This window comes from Pelobates fuscus, chromosome 3 (genome assembly GCF_036172605.1).
Source record: "Pelobates fuscus isolate aPelFus1 chromosome 3, aPelFus1.pri, whole genome shotgun sequence".
NCBI classification, from domain to species: domain Eukaryota; kingdom Metazoa; phylum Chordata; class Amphibia; order Anura; family Pelobatidae; genus Pelobates; species Pelobates fuscus.
In genome coordinates, this window is record NC_086319.1 from 78,874,449 (window position 1) to 78,888,137 (window position 13,689).

The 13,689-nt window shown below is 41.5% G+C and overlaps 1 protein-coding gene across 1 annotated transcript in view; it reads left to right on the forward strand.

Annotated features, from left to right (window-relative positions):
• CDHR2 (cadherin related family member 2) overlaps positions 1–13,689 on the forward strand; it is a 173,225-nt gene that overhangs the window by 62,963 nt on the left and 96,573 nt on the right. The gene's annotated exons all lie outside the window — the stretch shown is intronic.

A 13,689-nucleotide genomic window follows, 5' to 3' on the forward strand; every position in this document is an offset into this window, starting at 1 on the left:
GACTGCAAAATTAGACTGCAGGCCATTTGGCCTGCAGATTTTGAGACTGTTTTCTGAGAAATCTATAAAAATGCATCTGTTATTTATGTTACTGAAATACAGTGCACATTTTTTTAGTTAGTGTATGAAATAAATACCTTATGATGGACACTGCTACCCCTGGCAAAAATGCCAGCAAACATTTGCATTTGTTGCATACAATGCAGTACTGACATGGGGAGCACCTCTAGTGGCCGTCTGAGTAACTGCACCTAGAGGTGTTACCAGGCAGCAATGAAACACTGCCTTTTCCCTGAAAAGGCAGTGTTTTTATTAAAATGCCTGCAGGGACATACTATAGACACCAGAATACTGGTGACAATAGTGTCTCTTTAAATATTTTCTTACAATAAATAAATAAATAAATTGACAAACTAAATGTAGAATTTAACACCAGGCCTGAATGGCAAGTACAAACAAATTGCCTTTTTTTGTGCACAAAACATATAGATTTGTGTATGGCAGTTTCTACTCAAATGAAGCATGTAATATATAGATTCGAGAGATGGAGGTTCCATGAATATATAATGTTGCACCTCATAACTTCAGCCATCCCTATTAATATGGCTTTCACAGTATAATGGGGGAACGCAAAGCAATCTTTGCATGACTTAGAGACTTGGACTTTGTCCCTGTCACTCAATGACCAACAAAGATATATGGCATAGGTTATGAATCTTATGAGCACTATCTCATCTCATTTTGTGGTCACTTGTAAGTACCTCCAGGTACATCATATTTCCCAGATACTACAGTGGAGTGTGGACCAGCCCAGGCCTTGAGAATATTGAGATTGTGGGCCACCAGTCCATGAACAAAACATGCAATGCTAAAAAGTTATCTCTGACATTTTAGGCCACCAAAGAATAGCTTGAGACTATAGCCTACAACCTTAGACCTATAAGTGCTCTGTATGAAACTTGGGAGTGACGCCCCTCCGTTATCAGTATGCTCATAAGTCCATGTTCTCTGTGTGCAACATTATAATTACATGTACTTATGGGTGTTCCTCTATGTGTACAATAATAGTATTGTGTATACAGTATTGGTGTTCCTGTGTGCATGCCACGTCAGTAAAGCATGTATCTTAATAACAATAAAACCGATAAACTTCTCACCAAGAAATTAAAATTCAAAAGGAGGAACAAGCGTATCAGGAAAATAGGAGTGGGTGATAAAACTTTACTCTCTCCCAAGCAAATACTATCAATCTCTTTATAATCTCGAAAATAATATTAATGCAGATACTATAGTGAAGATAAAAAAAATTCTAGATAAATATAATCTTCCAAAACAGAATCCTGTAAAATTGGAAGCTTTGAATCAACCTTTTTCTATTATTGAAATTCAAAATACAATTAAATGCTTAAAAAGAGGTAAAGCTCCAGATCCAGATGGCTTTTTCTATAAAACATTTGAAAGTGCTGTTTCTTCAATATTACAGCAAACCTTTAACGAATTTACTGTCCATAAGATTATTACACAGGAGTTATTACAGGCCAATGTTGTACCGATTCCTAACCTCGGGAAGGATCCGGACACCCTGTCGAATTATCGTCCCATCTTTCTGATTAACTTGGATATCAAGATATTCTCTAAGATACTGGCTGACAGACTAAAACAGTAATACCAGATCTTATACACAGAGACCAAACTGGATCGGTACCAAGAAGAGATATGATTGACAATACGCAGAAAATCTTAAATATGATACATTACTCAAATGTACACAAAATACCAATAGCCTTTATAGCTTTGGACGCAGAGAAAGCATTCGACAGGGTGAACTTGAACTTCCTGGACATGGTGTTGGATAGAGTTGGCCTGACCGGGTTTTTTAAAGATAACACTATGGCTTTATATACTACTCCACAAGCTAGAGTTCTGGGCCCTGGTATGGTATCTGACCGGTTTTCCATTAGGAACGGAACAAGGCAAAGATGCCCTCTGGCGCTTCTCCTATATATTTTATCTATGGAACCACTGGCAGCAGCGATTAGACTTAATGACCTAATCAATGACATAAATATCTCAGAGGAGAATCATAATTAAAATTTATTAAAAATGTATGCAGACAATGTTCTCCTTTCGCTAACTAACCCAGTAAAATCTATTCCTCAAGTTTTAGATACAATTCAGTAATTTGGAACATTTTCTGGGTATAAAATTAATATAAATATGATTCAAATACTAACAGTAAAAATAATCCCGGAGAGACTTGATATTTTAAGAAGTTTAATTATGATTGGAACAAAGCGATTATTGAATATCTAGGCATTCGAATAAGAATAAATCAAGAAAAATCTTGAAATCTCATGGCTTGGCCGACTACATACAATCACTGCATATATTCTGCCAAAACTTGTTATATCTGTTAAGATCAATACCTCTAAGAGTCCCAAGATATATTGTCTATATATATTAAGAAACACTTCATGATTTTTATTTTGGGAAATAAAACAAGTAGAATCTCTTATAATACTCTAACTAAAAAAGCTGACAAATGCGGAATAAACCTCCCAGACATAATATAATTACATGATATCACTATGTTTAGCCACAGTTTAAAGTGGGATTATCAGATTTCTGATCATCCGAGTTGGAAGTTAATGGAAGAACGATCCAGTCATAAAATATCTTTGTTTAACCTAATATGGACTGACTGTAATTATTACAAATCGTTTAAATCTTTGAACAAAATCATGAACAATATTACTCTGGCTCTAAAAAACTTCAAGAAGAAATTGGTAATTTCCGATACACTCCTTCTAACCACACCTATTGAAGTAATACAATCTTATATAAAATATATTGATTTATCAAAGTGGAAAAACTGTGGAATTCATAACCTTTCACAAATTGCCCCATTGGCAAAGTTAAAATAGTTTGCCAAGCTTGAAACCCATTTTGGATTACTTGATATATTTTTTTATAGATATATAAGAATTGTAGATTATGCTAGCTTTAGTGTACCTATAATCTTAATTTTATTAATGACAGGAGGCGAGTATTTGCTTAAGTCTCTCTTTACTAGAACTCCACAGCAGCACAGAAAAAACAACCAATCAGAAAAAAGTTAGGTACTATAAAACTCCCCTCCCCATGCATCATTTCCTCTTTCAAGCTGCGACAAAACAGAATAAAAGGCAGAGAACATCATGGGGAAGAAACGAAGTCCTAGATACGATGAATATAACGATGTCCACCATCCGAGAGTAACCGTCAAACTAGATAGTGTTGATGGACTGTAAACTGAAACGAGAGAAAAACAGAATCGAACAGGTTGATTATCCAATTAAATGTACTCAGAATAAACATGTAGGTACCCAATGTAGCAACCAAAATTAACCTTAATATGTAGATATCCCAACCCTACTTATGAAAAAAACACAGACATAAGGAACAAGCGACAGGTATCAGAGACAACAAACAGAGTTGCATACGTACCTGATAATCTAAACTATAACATTAAACAAGGGAGGGACAAGAATGGGTGGGAAATACTCGCCTCCTGTCATTAATAAAATTAAGATTATAGGTACACTAAAGCTAGCATAATCTACAATTTTATAACATGACAGGAGGCTTCGTATTTGCTGTTTCAACGCTCAATTCACCAATCCAACGCTGTTTGTGTCGCTGGTATCTATTGCAGGAAATATCAGAGTAATCCTAATTGGACATTCCAAGTTCGATAATTGCCAGTAGACGGATAAAAGAAAATGCCAGCCGACGAAGCATCTCAATTACGGAAAAAAGTACCATCCGCTGGTAAATCCATTGTATGTGGTTGCGACTTGTTTCCTAGCAGCCGGTCCATGAGCTGGCAAGCTGACCTATCAGCCACCTTCCTGTAGTTTTAATATCAAAGGTCAAGTTCGGACTTGGGGACGCGAGAAGAAACTGTCACCCTGTCTCAACTCATGATCCGTAAGGCGGTTCCTCCGATCGTGCCAGGGATATTCGGCGATGCGGTCTTGCAGGTAGATCTCCAATTTCAAGGAATGCGCCCAAGTCCACTACCAAAATCGTATTAGAAACCGAGGAGGAGGAGGTACCAAGCCACAGCCTACCCGCTCCCCCCCCTCAGGACCGGCGGGGGTGATCCCGGTCCAACCCCTCCAGGCAGCGGGGCTCAGTCAGGCACTGACAGCAGAGCCTCTCAGGCAACCCCTCACTACAGGGGCCTACACAATGGCGGACGCCACCTGGGAGCACAACTACCTCACAGCAAGGTACCACATGCAGGCCAAGCTTGATGCGATATTTGACGCCTTCTGGGCAAAGCTGGCGGATAGAGAACGGAGGGCCACAGAACCAATACACTCACCCAATGGGGGACCCGCAATTACCCACCAGAACCGCATGGCCCCCCAGCCGATTGGACCCACAAGATGGCGCTGGAGAAGAAGTACCCTCCTGCCCGCCCATAAACAGGCAAGCACTCGCCGCATTAAGAGGCCTACCCAAAGCAGCTTGCAAGCTCCCCACAGACCAAGCAATAAGCCAAGACCCACAATGCAACCAACTACTGGCAAGCTCCTCAAACGACCCCGAACCCACCCGGCATCGCGGAGAGCCTCAGAGTACCAGAGGGGGACACGACTTACCTATGTCTTCAAAGCAAGCCTCCACAACGGCGGACGGGTGAGCCAGCTACCGGACCCAGCGGCGATGCACCTAGCCATGCCCCGCCAGGACTTACAAGTGTCCCAAAAGCCCGTCCCAGTACAGGGTATAGGCTAACAGCGGACTCACAAGTCAGGATCCTGCAGGGGTACACTATCATAGCCTCTGCTACAACAGACGCTGTCTGTGCCACACTACAGCCTCCGAATCAGAGACTCATCAACAAAGCAGTACCCTAAAGAAATTAACTGTCCTACTTACTGTTTTGACCGCTTTTACATAGTTAACATTTATGCAATATGCCTCTCACACTCGTTTAATGCTACACTGCATGCTTCAGTCACGCACTCACATAACCTGTCACTTAATCTCTTAAGGAAACAGAGTCCGCCTGCCTGGCACCACTCAAGTGTATCTCTCATAAGCAAGTACCAGACCAACGAAATCATACAGATACACACATATCACAGCACAGTTTGTAACTTGTTTCTTGATGTTAAATCTCGCAACTGCCATTACATTCACCTTACCTGCAACAATTTAACTTACGTATACAACCTGTCTTATATAAAAATGTGCAATTGTATATAGTCATGACTTTGACTGCACTGTTCGGCCTGTGTCTGCTGTCGTGGCACCTCAGGCTTGTTTGTAAACGCCATTGCACCAAAAATAAAGAATTAAAAAAAAAAAAAAAAAAAAAGAAAAAAAAAAGAAACCGAGGAGGAACTTTCGTTCCTTCCTGTCCTACCCGGTGATATGTCTCATCCGAGAATAATTTCATAATGCAGGCAAGAGCGTGGCCAAACTAGCCGTATTCTAAGTGATTCTAAGATTCCAAATGGACTGAGTAAACCTTGGACGCAGTAGAGAAAGACTCCAAAGGACGTCCATTCAGGGTTCCGAACTGAACTTGTGTGGAAGGACGGTGGTCGACTATACTGGGAATAGCGAATCCGGGAAACCTTCAAAGGAAGGGAAAAGCCAACCGGAACGCAGATTTCCATCCAGCAATGCCCTCGTCAAAGAGTGAAAGATGTCTGTAGGAGTCGGGGTACACCAGGTACCTCCGTAAAGTCTCATAGATCCCCTCGACGGTAGTTGAAAAAAAGGGGGTAGCGCGAATCCAAAAACAGACGGCTCCCGTGAGGGATGAATAGAGTATAGACGAAGGGTCCTCCATCTCCGAACCATGTTCACCAGGTATGCGCTCCGATTTTATCCCAAGATCGTAAAGACCGGAGAAGTCAAGACAAACGAGGATTCCTGATTTACCATATGACCCATACGTACGGTTTTACCTTCAGACCGGGCAATAGTCCTTCCTTAATGTTGTTACCCGAGCAAGGCGGTGCCTGTTTGCTCCATGAAGGTCTCCGTATCTCCCGACATCTTGACATGGGGGAAACTTTCTGCTCAGTTTGCTAGTAATGGTCTGGATATCTAAAACAGAAAGCAAACTCTGTATTATATGGTGCCGAATATGCCAAAAACCTGCACTCTCAAAATACCGGAGGACCATCCGTTAGTGTACCATCTCCAGGAGTGTGTGTAAATAAATGGGAGACACCCCCCGTTATACCTCTGAGTATTTCTCGCGTGTTTTACAGCAGCCCGGATCCAGTAGATCCATCACGGGAGATAGAATAGAGGGATCTAGTCCAAACATGTAATACTTGCATGACCAGGCAGTCCTCTAGGACGAAGCCAGTAGCGTGGATGGCAGCTCTAATTGAATTCCGGAGGGACACCCCTCTATGTAGTCATCAATGTCTTGCACAGGCACAAGCCTGTGTGATGAACAAATGGCCGGTACTGTAGAGCGTCGAGTGCATGAAAGAGCCGCGCTCTCTACTACTGTGATCGCATACCGTGAGAGTGTCCGGGTGCTAGCCTGAGCGGGCCGCACCCATTAGTAACCAACAGCAGAGTCTACATCCGAGACCGGTTCTCTCTATGAGAATGGGTCCACCAACTTGTACTTTGTATCCAGCCCAGTATCTGGTTGATGACGAGTGAGGGACTGCGCCCTCTAATAACAAATCAGTATCCGGTTCCGTATGAGAGGATTCGCCCACTGCTCCTGAAAATAAATATACTCGGATCGAGGTGATGGAGGGCCGCACCCTCCTGTGGTGCAAACTAGAGTCCCTAGAGATCAGGGTGACCAAAACCGTAGGGCGCACCAATCACAAATGTCAGCATAAGGCTGAGGGCAATCTGGGAAACAAGGAATGGAAAACTATCAACCGACTATCCGGATCCCGTGCGCGCGCGCGCGGGGTCCTGGTAGGCTGTTGGTAGTCCGAGGAAAGTTGGAGACGTTCTCCGCAATCCACGAGTGCCCGGGAGGTCGGAGGAGACCAAGTCAGGCCTCACGACGACCCGAGCGAATAGGAAAAGGAAGTCATGAAAAAAACAAAACAAAACAAAAAAGCAACAATAAACGAAGATAAGAGAAAATACACCCATTCTATCTCGGATAGAATGTAAACAGCAGGCCGGAAGGTAAGAAAAGTAAATCCCACTGGACAGGGCCAGGAGCTAACCTAACGCAGGAAAAAACTACCGAACCTATAGGGACTCCGGGAGGCATATACAGAGTAGATGGTAAAGACAAGGGAAAAACACAGCTTTCTCCTGAAGGAGTCTGAATACCGGTCCCTGCCGGTGCGAAGTTCTCCTTGGAGACGTGCAGTCGCCAGTTTGGAGTAAACCGTGGATGTGTCCGGGGTCTTCATAAGAAACTTTGCCCTTCAGGCATGAGGTTTAGGGCCTTCACCCTTCCCGCCATATTCAGATGGCCGTATACTGGTGTCCTCTCGAACACTATGGCAATGGTGTTTGCCCGGACACCTGCCTATCTCCATGTCACTGGTGTGCACTGGGTTTTCCTCAGTGATATTACCCCAGGCCTGCGGCCAAAAGGGGTTCGGTACCAATAGCGTAGGCCCGTCCTTAGGGCATAGTCTCAGCAGGTCAAACGAATGGACACAGAAAGGTTAGCCAAGCAAATAGTCACAGGCATAGCTGGCCATCCAAGTAGGCACCGACATAGCAGGCTATCCAATGGGGCACAGACATAGCAGGCCATTTTATTGGGCACAGGTATTGCAGGCCAATCTTATGGGCCAGACCTAGCAGGCCAATCTTATGGGCACAGACATAGCAGGCCAATCTTATGGGCACAGACATAGCAGGCCAATCTTATGGGCACAGACATAGCAGGCCAATCTTATGGGCACAGACATAGCAGGCCAATCTTATGGGCACAGACATAGCAGGCCAATCTTATGGGCACAGACACAGCAGGCCAATCTTATGGGCACAGACACAGCAGGCCAATCTTATGGGCACAGACATAGCAGGCCAATCTTATGGGCACAGACATAGCAGGCCGTTCTTATGGGCACAGACATAGCAGGCCAATCAATGGGGCACAGACATAGCAGGGCATACCCCGGTGTTGTATTCCGACAATAGCAGAGGGTCAATCTGTGTAGAGCCCCCTATATGTGTAATGAAAACCAGGGAACCTAGGGTGAAATAACTCCAATATGCAAACCCCCCTAGGCAGAGGTAATGTGTCTACAGATATACAGGAAACTGTTAGACCTTAATGCTTGTGGCCAAAAATAAGGATATCCTGTTGCAGGAAAACTCAGAAGTACAGGGTGTATTGCCTACAGGCTGATCTCCAGCCCTTGAAGAAATATAGAAGTAAAAATATATAATATATATGTTTGATCACATAATTGCTATATGTCTCTATATGGATATGCACCCTGAGCAGGGTGGGAGGTGGTCCTCCCAGACTGCCAGCGAATTAGGTTGGGGTCTGAATACACCCTGCCTATAGATGGGGGAGGAGAAAGCCCCTCCACAGACCTCCGCCAAGAACGGTACTGGCGGGGAAGGAGCTGCGCGTGGGCACACCCCCCGCCCCCCCGCACACACGCGGTCCGCGGGCGGAGGCGGCCGCAGTGAAGCCTCTATGTGGAGGAAACGATCCGACCACCGGGTACTCGCGCTCACTCGCGAGTACCCCTGCGACCGGGTAAAACACACGGGACCCACGGGGGGGAGGGACGGCTGCAGCGAAGCAGCCACGTGGGAAAGAAGATCCGGCCGCCGGGTGGTATACCGGCAGCTGGAAAAAACACACTGGGCTGGCGGAGATTAACTCCGCGGTCCCAGATCTCGGGGGACAGAGGAGGCAAATGCTTTGGAGGTAGAAGCAGCGATGATCCGAAGTACAGACACCAAAGAAAAATCCCACAAGGCCTATAACCTACTGCATTTACAGGAAAAAAATCCCATAAGCACAAAACACACTGCATTATAAAAAATAAAATGCCACAAGGCCTATAACCTACTGCATTTACAGGAAAAAATCCCATAAGCACAAAACACACTGCATTATAACAAATAAAATGCAACAAGGCCTATAACCTACTGCATTTACAGGAAAAAATTCCATAAGCACAAAACACACTGCATTATAAAAAGTAAAATGCCACAAAGCCTATAACCTACTGCATTTACAGGAAAAAATCCCATAAGCACAAAACACACTGCATTATAAAAAATAAAATGCCACAAGGCCTATAACCTACTGTATTTACAGGAAAAATCCTATAAGCACAAAACACACTGCATTATAAAAATAAAATGCCACAAGGCCTATAACCTACTGCATTTACAGGAAAAAATCCCATAAGCACAAAACACACTGCATTATAAAAAATAAAATGCCACAAGGCCTATAACCTACTGCATTTACAGGAAAAAATCCCATAAGCACAAAACACACTGCATTATAAAAAGTAAAATGCCACAAAGCCTATAACCTACTGCATTTACAGGAAAAAAATCCCATAAGCACAAAACACACTGCATTATAAAAAATAAAATGCCACAAGGCCTATAACCTACTGCATTTACAGGAAAAAATCCCATAAGCACAAAACACACTGCATTATAAAAAATAAAATGCCACAAGGATAAAACACTGTATATAAAAATAAAATGCCATAAGGATAAAACATACTGCATTATAAAAATAAAATGCCATAAGGATAAAACCTACTGTATATAAAAATAAAATGCCATAAGGATAAAACCTACTGTATATAAAAATAAAATGCCAGAAGGATAAAACATACTGCATTATAAAATAAAATGCCATAAGGATAAAACATACTGCATTATAAAAATAAAATGCCATAAGGATAAAACCTACTGTATATAAAAATAAAATGCCATAAGGATAAAACCTACTGTATATAAAAATAAAATGCCAGAAGGATAAAACATACTGCATTATAAACATAGAATGCCATAAGGATAAAAATATTGCATTTACATGAATACAATCCCACATGGATAGAACATACTGCATAATAAGAATAGAATCCCACAAGGATATAACATACTGCATATAAGAATAAAATCCCCTAAGGATTACAACAATACTGCATTTATAAGGCTAAAAGACTGAATATAAGCAATAAAACCCCAAAGCCACCCACTATAAGCAGGAGGCAGTGGTACTCTGACCTGTACTGACTGCAGAGCAGCAAAGAGGAAATGATGCATGGGGAGGGGAGTTGTATAGTACCTAACTTTTTTCTGATTGGTTGTTTTTTCTGTGCTGCTGTGGAGTTCTAGTAAAGAGAGACTTAAGCAAATACGAAGCCTCCTGTCATGTTATAAAATTCAACACGTAATTAAGCATCTGCAGATTAAAGAGCATTCCAACTTTAAAAATCTTATTAATAAACATCATACAAAAAAAACTTATTTCTAGAACCTCTCAAGTGTTAAAATTGTCTTTAGACACAGAAAACCCCCCATCGATAAATAAATCGGAAAGAGACCTAAATAAAGCTTTCCCACTTGATGAATGGGGGCACTCTTTAACACAAGTTAAGAAAATTACGCATAGAAACATAGAAACATAGAATGTGACGACAGATAAGAACCATTCGGCCCATCTAGTCTGCCCAGTTTTCTAAATACTTTCATTAGTCCCTGGCCTTATCTTATAGTTAGGATAGCCTTATGCCTATCCCACGCATGCTTAAACTCCTTTACTGTGTTAACCTCTACCACTTCAGCTGGAAGGCTATTCCATGCATCCACTACCCTCTCAGTAAAGTAATACTTCCTGATATTATTTTTAAACCTTTGTCCCTCTAATTTAAGATTATGTCCTCTTGTTGTGGTAGTTTTTCTTCTTTTAAATATAGTCTCATCCTTTACTGTGTTGATTCCCTTTATGTATTTAAATGTTTCTATCATATCCCCCCTGTCTCGTCTTTCCTCCATGCTATACATGTTAAGATCCTTTAACCTTTCCTGGTAAGTTTTATCCTGCAATCCATGAACCAGTTTAGTAGCCCTTCTTTGAACTCTCTCTAAGGTATCAATATCCTTCTGAAGATAGGGTCTCCAGTACTGTGTACAGTACTCCAAGTGAGGTCTCACCAGTGTTCTGTACAATGGCATGAGCACTTCCCTCTTTCTACTGCTAATACCTCTCCCTATACAACCAAGCATTCTGCTAGCATTTCCTGCTGCTCTATTACATTGTCTGCCTACCTTTAAGTCATCAGAAATAATCACCCCTAAATCCCTTTCCTCAGATGTTGAGGTTAGGACTCTATCAAATATTCTGTACTCTGCCCTTGGGTTTTTACGTCCAAGATGCATTATCTTGCACTTATCCACATTAAATGTCAGTTGCCACAACTCTGACCATTTTTCTAGTTTACCTAAATCATTTTCCATTTGGCTTATCCCTCCTGGAACATCAACCCTGTTACATATCTTAGTATCATCCGCAAAAAGACACACCTTACCATCAAGACCTTCTGCAATATCACTAATAAAAATATTAAAGAGAATGGGTCCAAGTACAGATCCCTGAGGTACCCCACTGGTGACAAGCCCAAGCTTCGAATATACTCCATTGACTACAACCCTCTGTTGCCTGTCACTCAGCCACTGCCTTACCCATTCAACAATATTGGAATCCAAACTCAAAGATTGTAGTTTGTTGATAAGCCTTCTATGTGCAACAGTGTCAAAAGCCTTGCTGAAATCGAGGTAAGCAATGTCTACTGCACCACCCTGATCTATAATTTTAGTTACCCAATCAAAAAAAATCAATAAGATTAGTTTGGCATGATCTCCCTGAAGTAAACCCATGTTGTCTCTGATCTTGAAATCCATGTGTTTTTAGATGTTCAACAATCCTATCCTTTAACATGGTTTCCATCACTTTCCCCACTACTGAAGTTAGGCTTACTGGCCTATAGTTGCCCGACTCCTCCCTATTACCTTTCTTGTGAATGGGCACAACATTCGCTAACTTCCAATCTTCTGGGACTACTCCTGTTATCAATGATTGGTTAAATAAATCTGTTAATGGTTTTGCTAGTACACCACTAAGCTCTTTTAATAGCTTTGGGTGTATTCCATCAGGTCCCATTGACTTATTTGTCTTTACTTTTGACAGTTGAAATAGAACCTCTTCCTCTGTAAACTCACGTGTAATAAATGACTCATTTATCCTTTTTCTTAACTGAGGTCCCTTTCCTTCATTTTCATCTGTAAATACCGAACAAAAATATTCATTGAGGCAGTCAGCTAGACCTTTATCCTCATCTACATACCTTCCTTCTTTTGTTTTTAATCTAACTAATCCTTGTTTTACTTTTCTTTTCTCATTTATGTATCTAAAAAAGGTTTTGTCCCCCTTTTTTACTGACTGTGCTATTTTCTCTTCTGTGTGTGATTTGGAAGCTCTTATAACTTGCTTAGCCTCTTTCTGCCTAATCTTATAGGTCATTCTGTCTTCCTCACTCTGGGTTTTTTTATAATTACTAAATGCTAACTTTTTGTTTTTTACTATTTTGGCTACATCTGTGGAGTACCACAGTGGTTTCTTGAATTTTTTGCTTTTACTGACAAGCCTAATGCAATTTTCTGTTGCCTTCAGTAGTGCAACTTTTAAATAATCCCATTTCTTTTGGACTCCATTTAAATTGCTCCAGTCTGATAATGACTCCTTTACACATATTCTAATTTTGGAAAAGTCTGTTTTTCTAAAGTCTAAAACTTTTGTTTTTGTGTGGTGTGACTCAGTCACTGTTCTTATATTAAACCACACTGACTGATGATCACTGGATCCTAAACTTTCACCTACAGTAATATCTGATACCAAATCTCCATTTGTTAACACTAAATCTAGTATGGCCTCTTTACGAGTTGGCTCCTCAACGACTTGTTTTAGAGACAATCCCAGTAGGGAGTTTAGAATATGTGTGCTCCTGGCACAAGTAGCTATTTTTGTTTTCCAATTTACATCAGGAAGATTAAAGTCACCCATGATGATAACTTCCCCCTTCATTGTCATTTTAGCTATTTCTTCAACTAGTAGATTATCTAACTCTTCAATTTGTCCTGGGGGCCTATAAATCACACCTACACGAGTTACTGTGTGATTACCAAATTCTAACGTAACCCAAACTGACTCTATGTTCGCCTCACTAACCTTTATTAGGCTAGATTTTATGCTATTCTTTACATACAGGGCCACCCCTCCCCCTTTCTTGCCTTCTCTGTCTTTTCTATATAAAGAGTACCCTGGTATTGCTATGTCCCAGTCATTTTTCTCATTATACCATGTCTCAGTAACAGCGACTAAATCTACACTATCAGTTGCCATTATTGCCACAAGTTCATGGATCTTATTCCCTAAACTGCGAGCATTTGTAGACATGACTCTAAGCTTATCATTTTTTAACACACTTGCTACAGGCACCTTCTGTCCTTGTTTTGGGGGACAATTGGATTGATGTTTTATCACCCTTTTGCCCCCCCCTCCTAGTTTAAATACATCCTAGCAAAACCTCTGAACTGCTCACTGAGAACATTTGTTCCCTTTTGAGAAAGATGCAAACCATCTTTTTTGTACAGTTTATTTCCATTCCAAACAGAGCTACCATGAGAAAT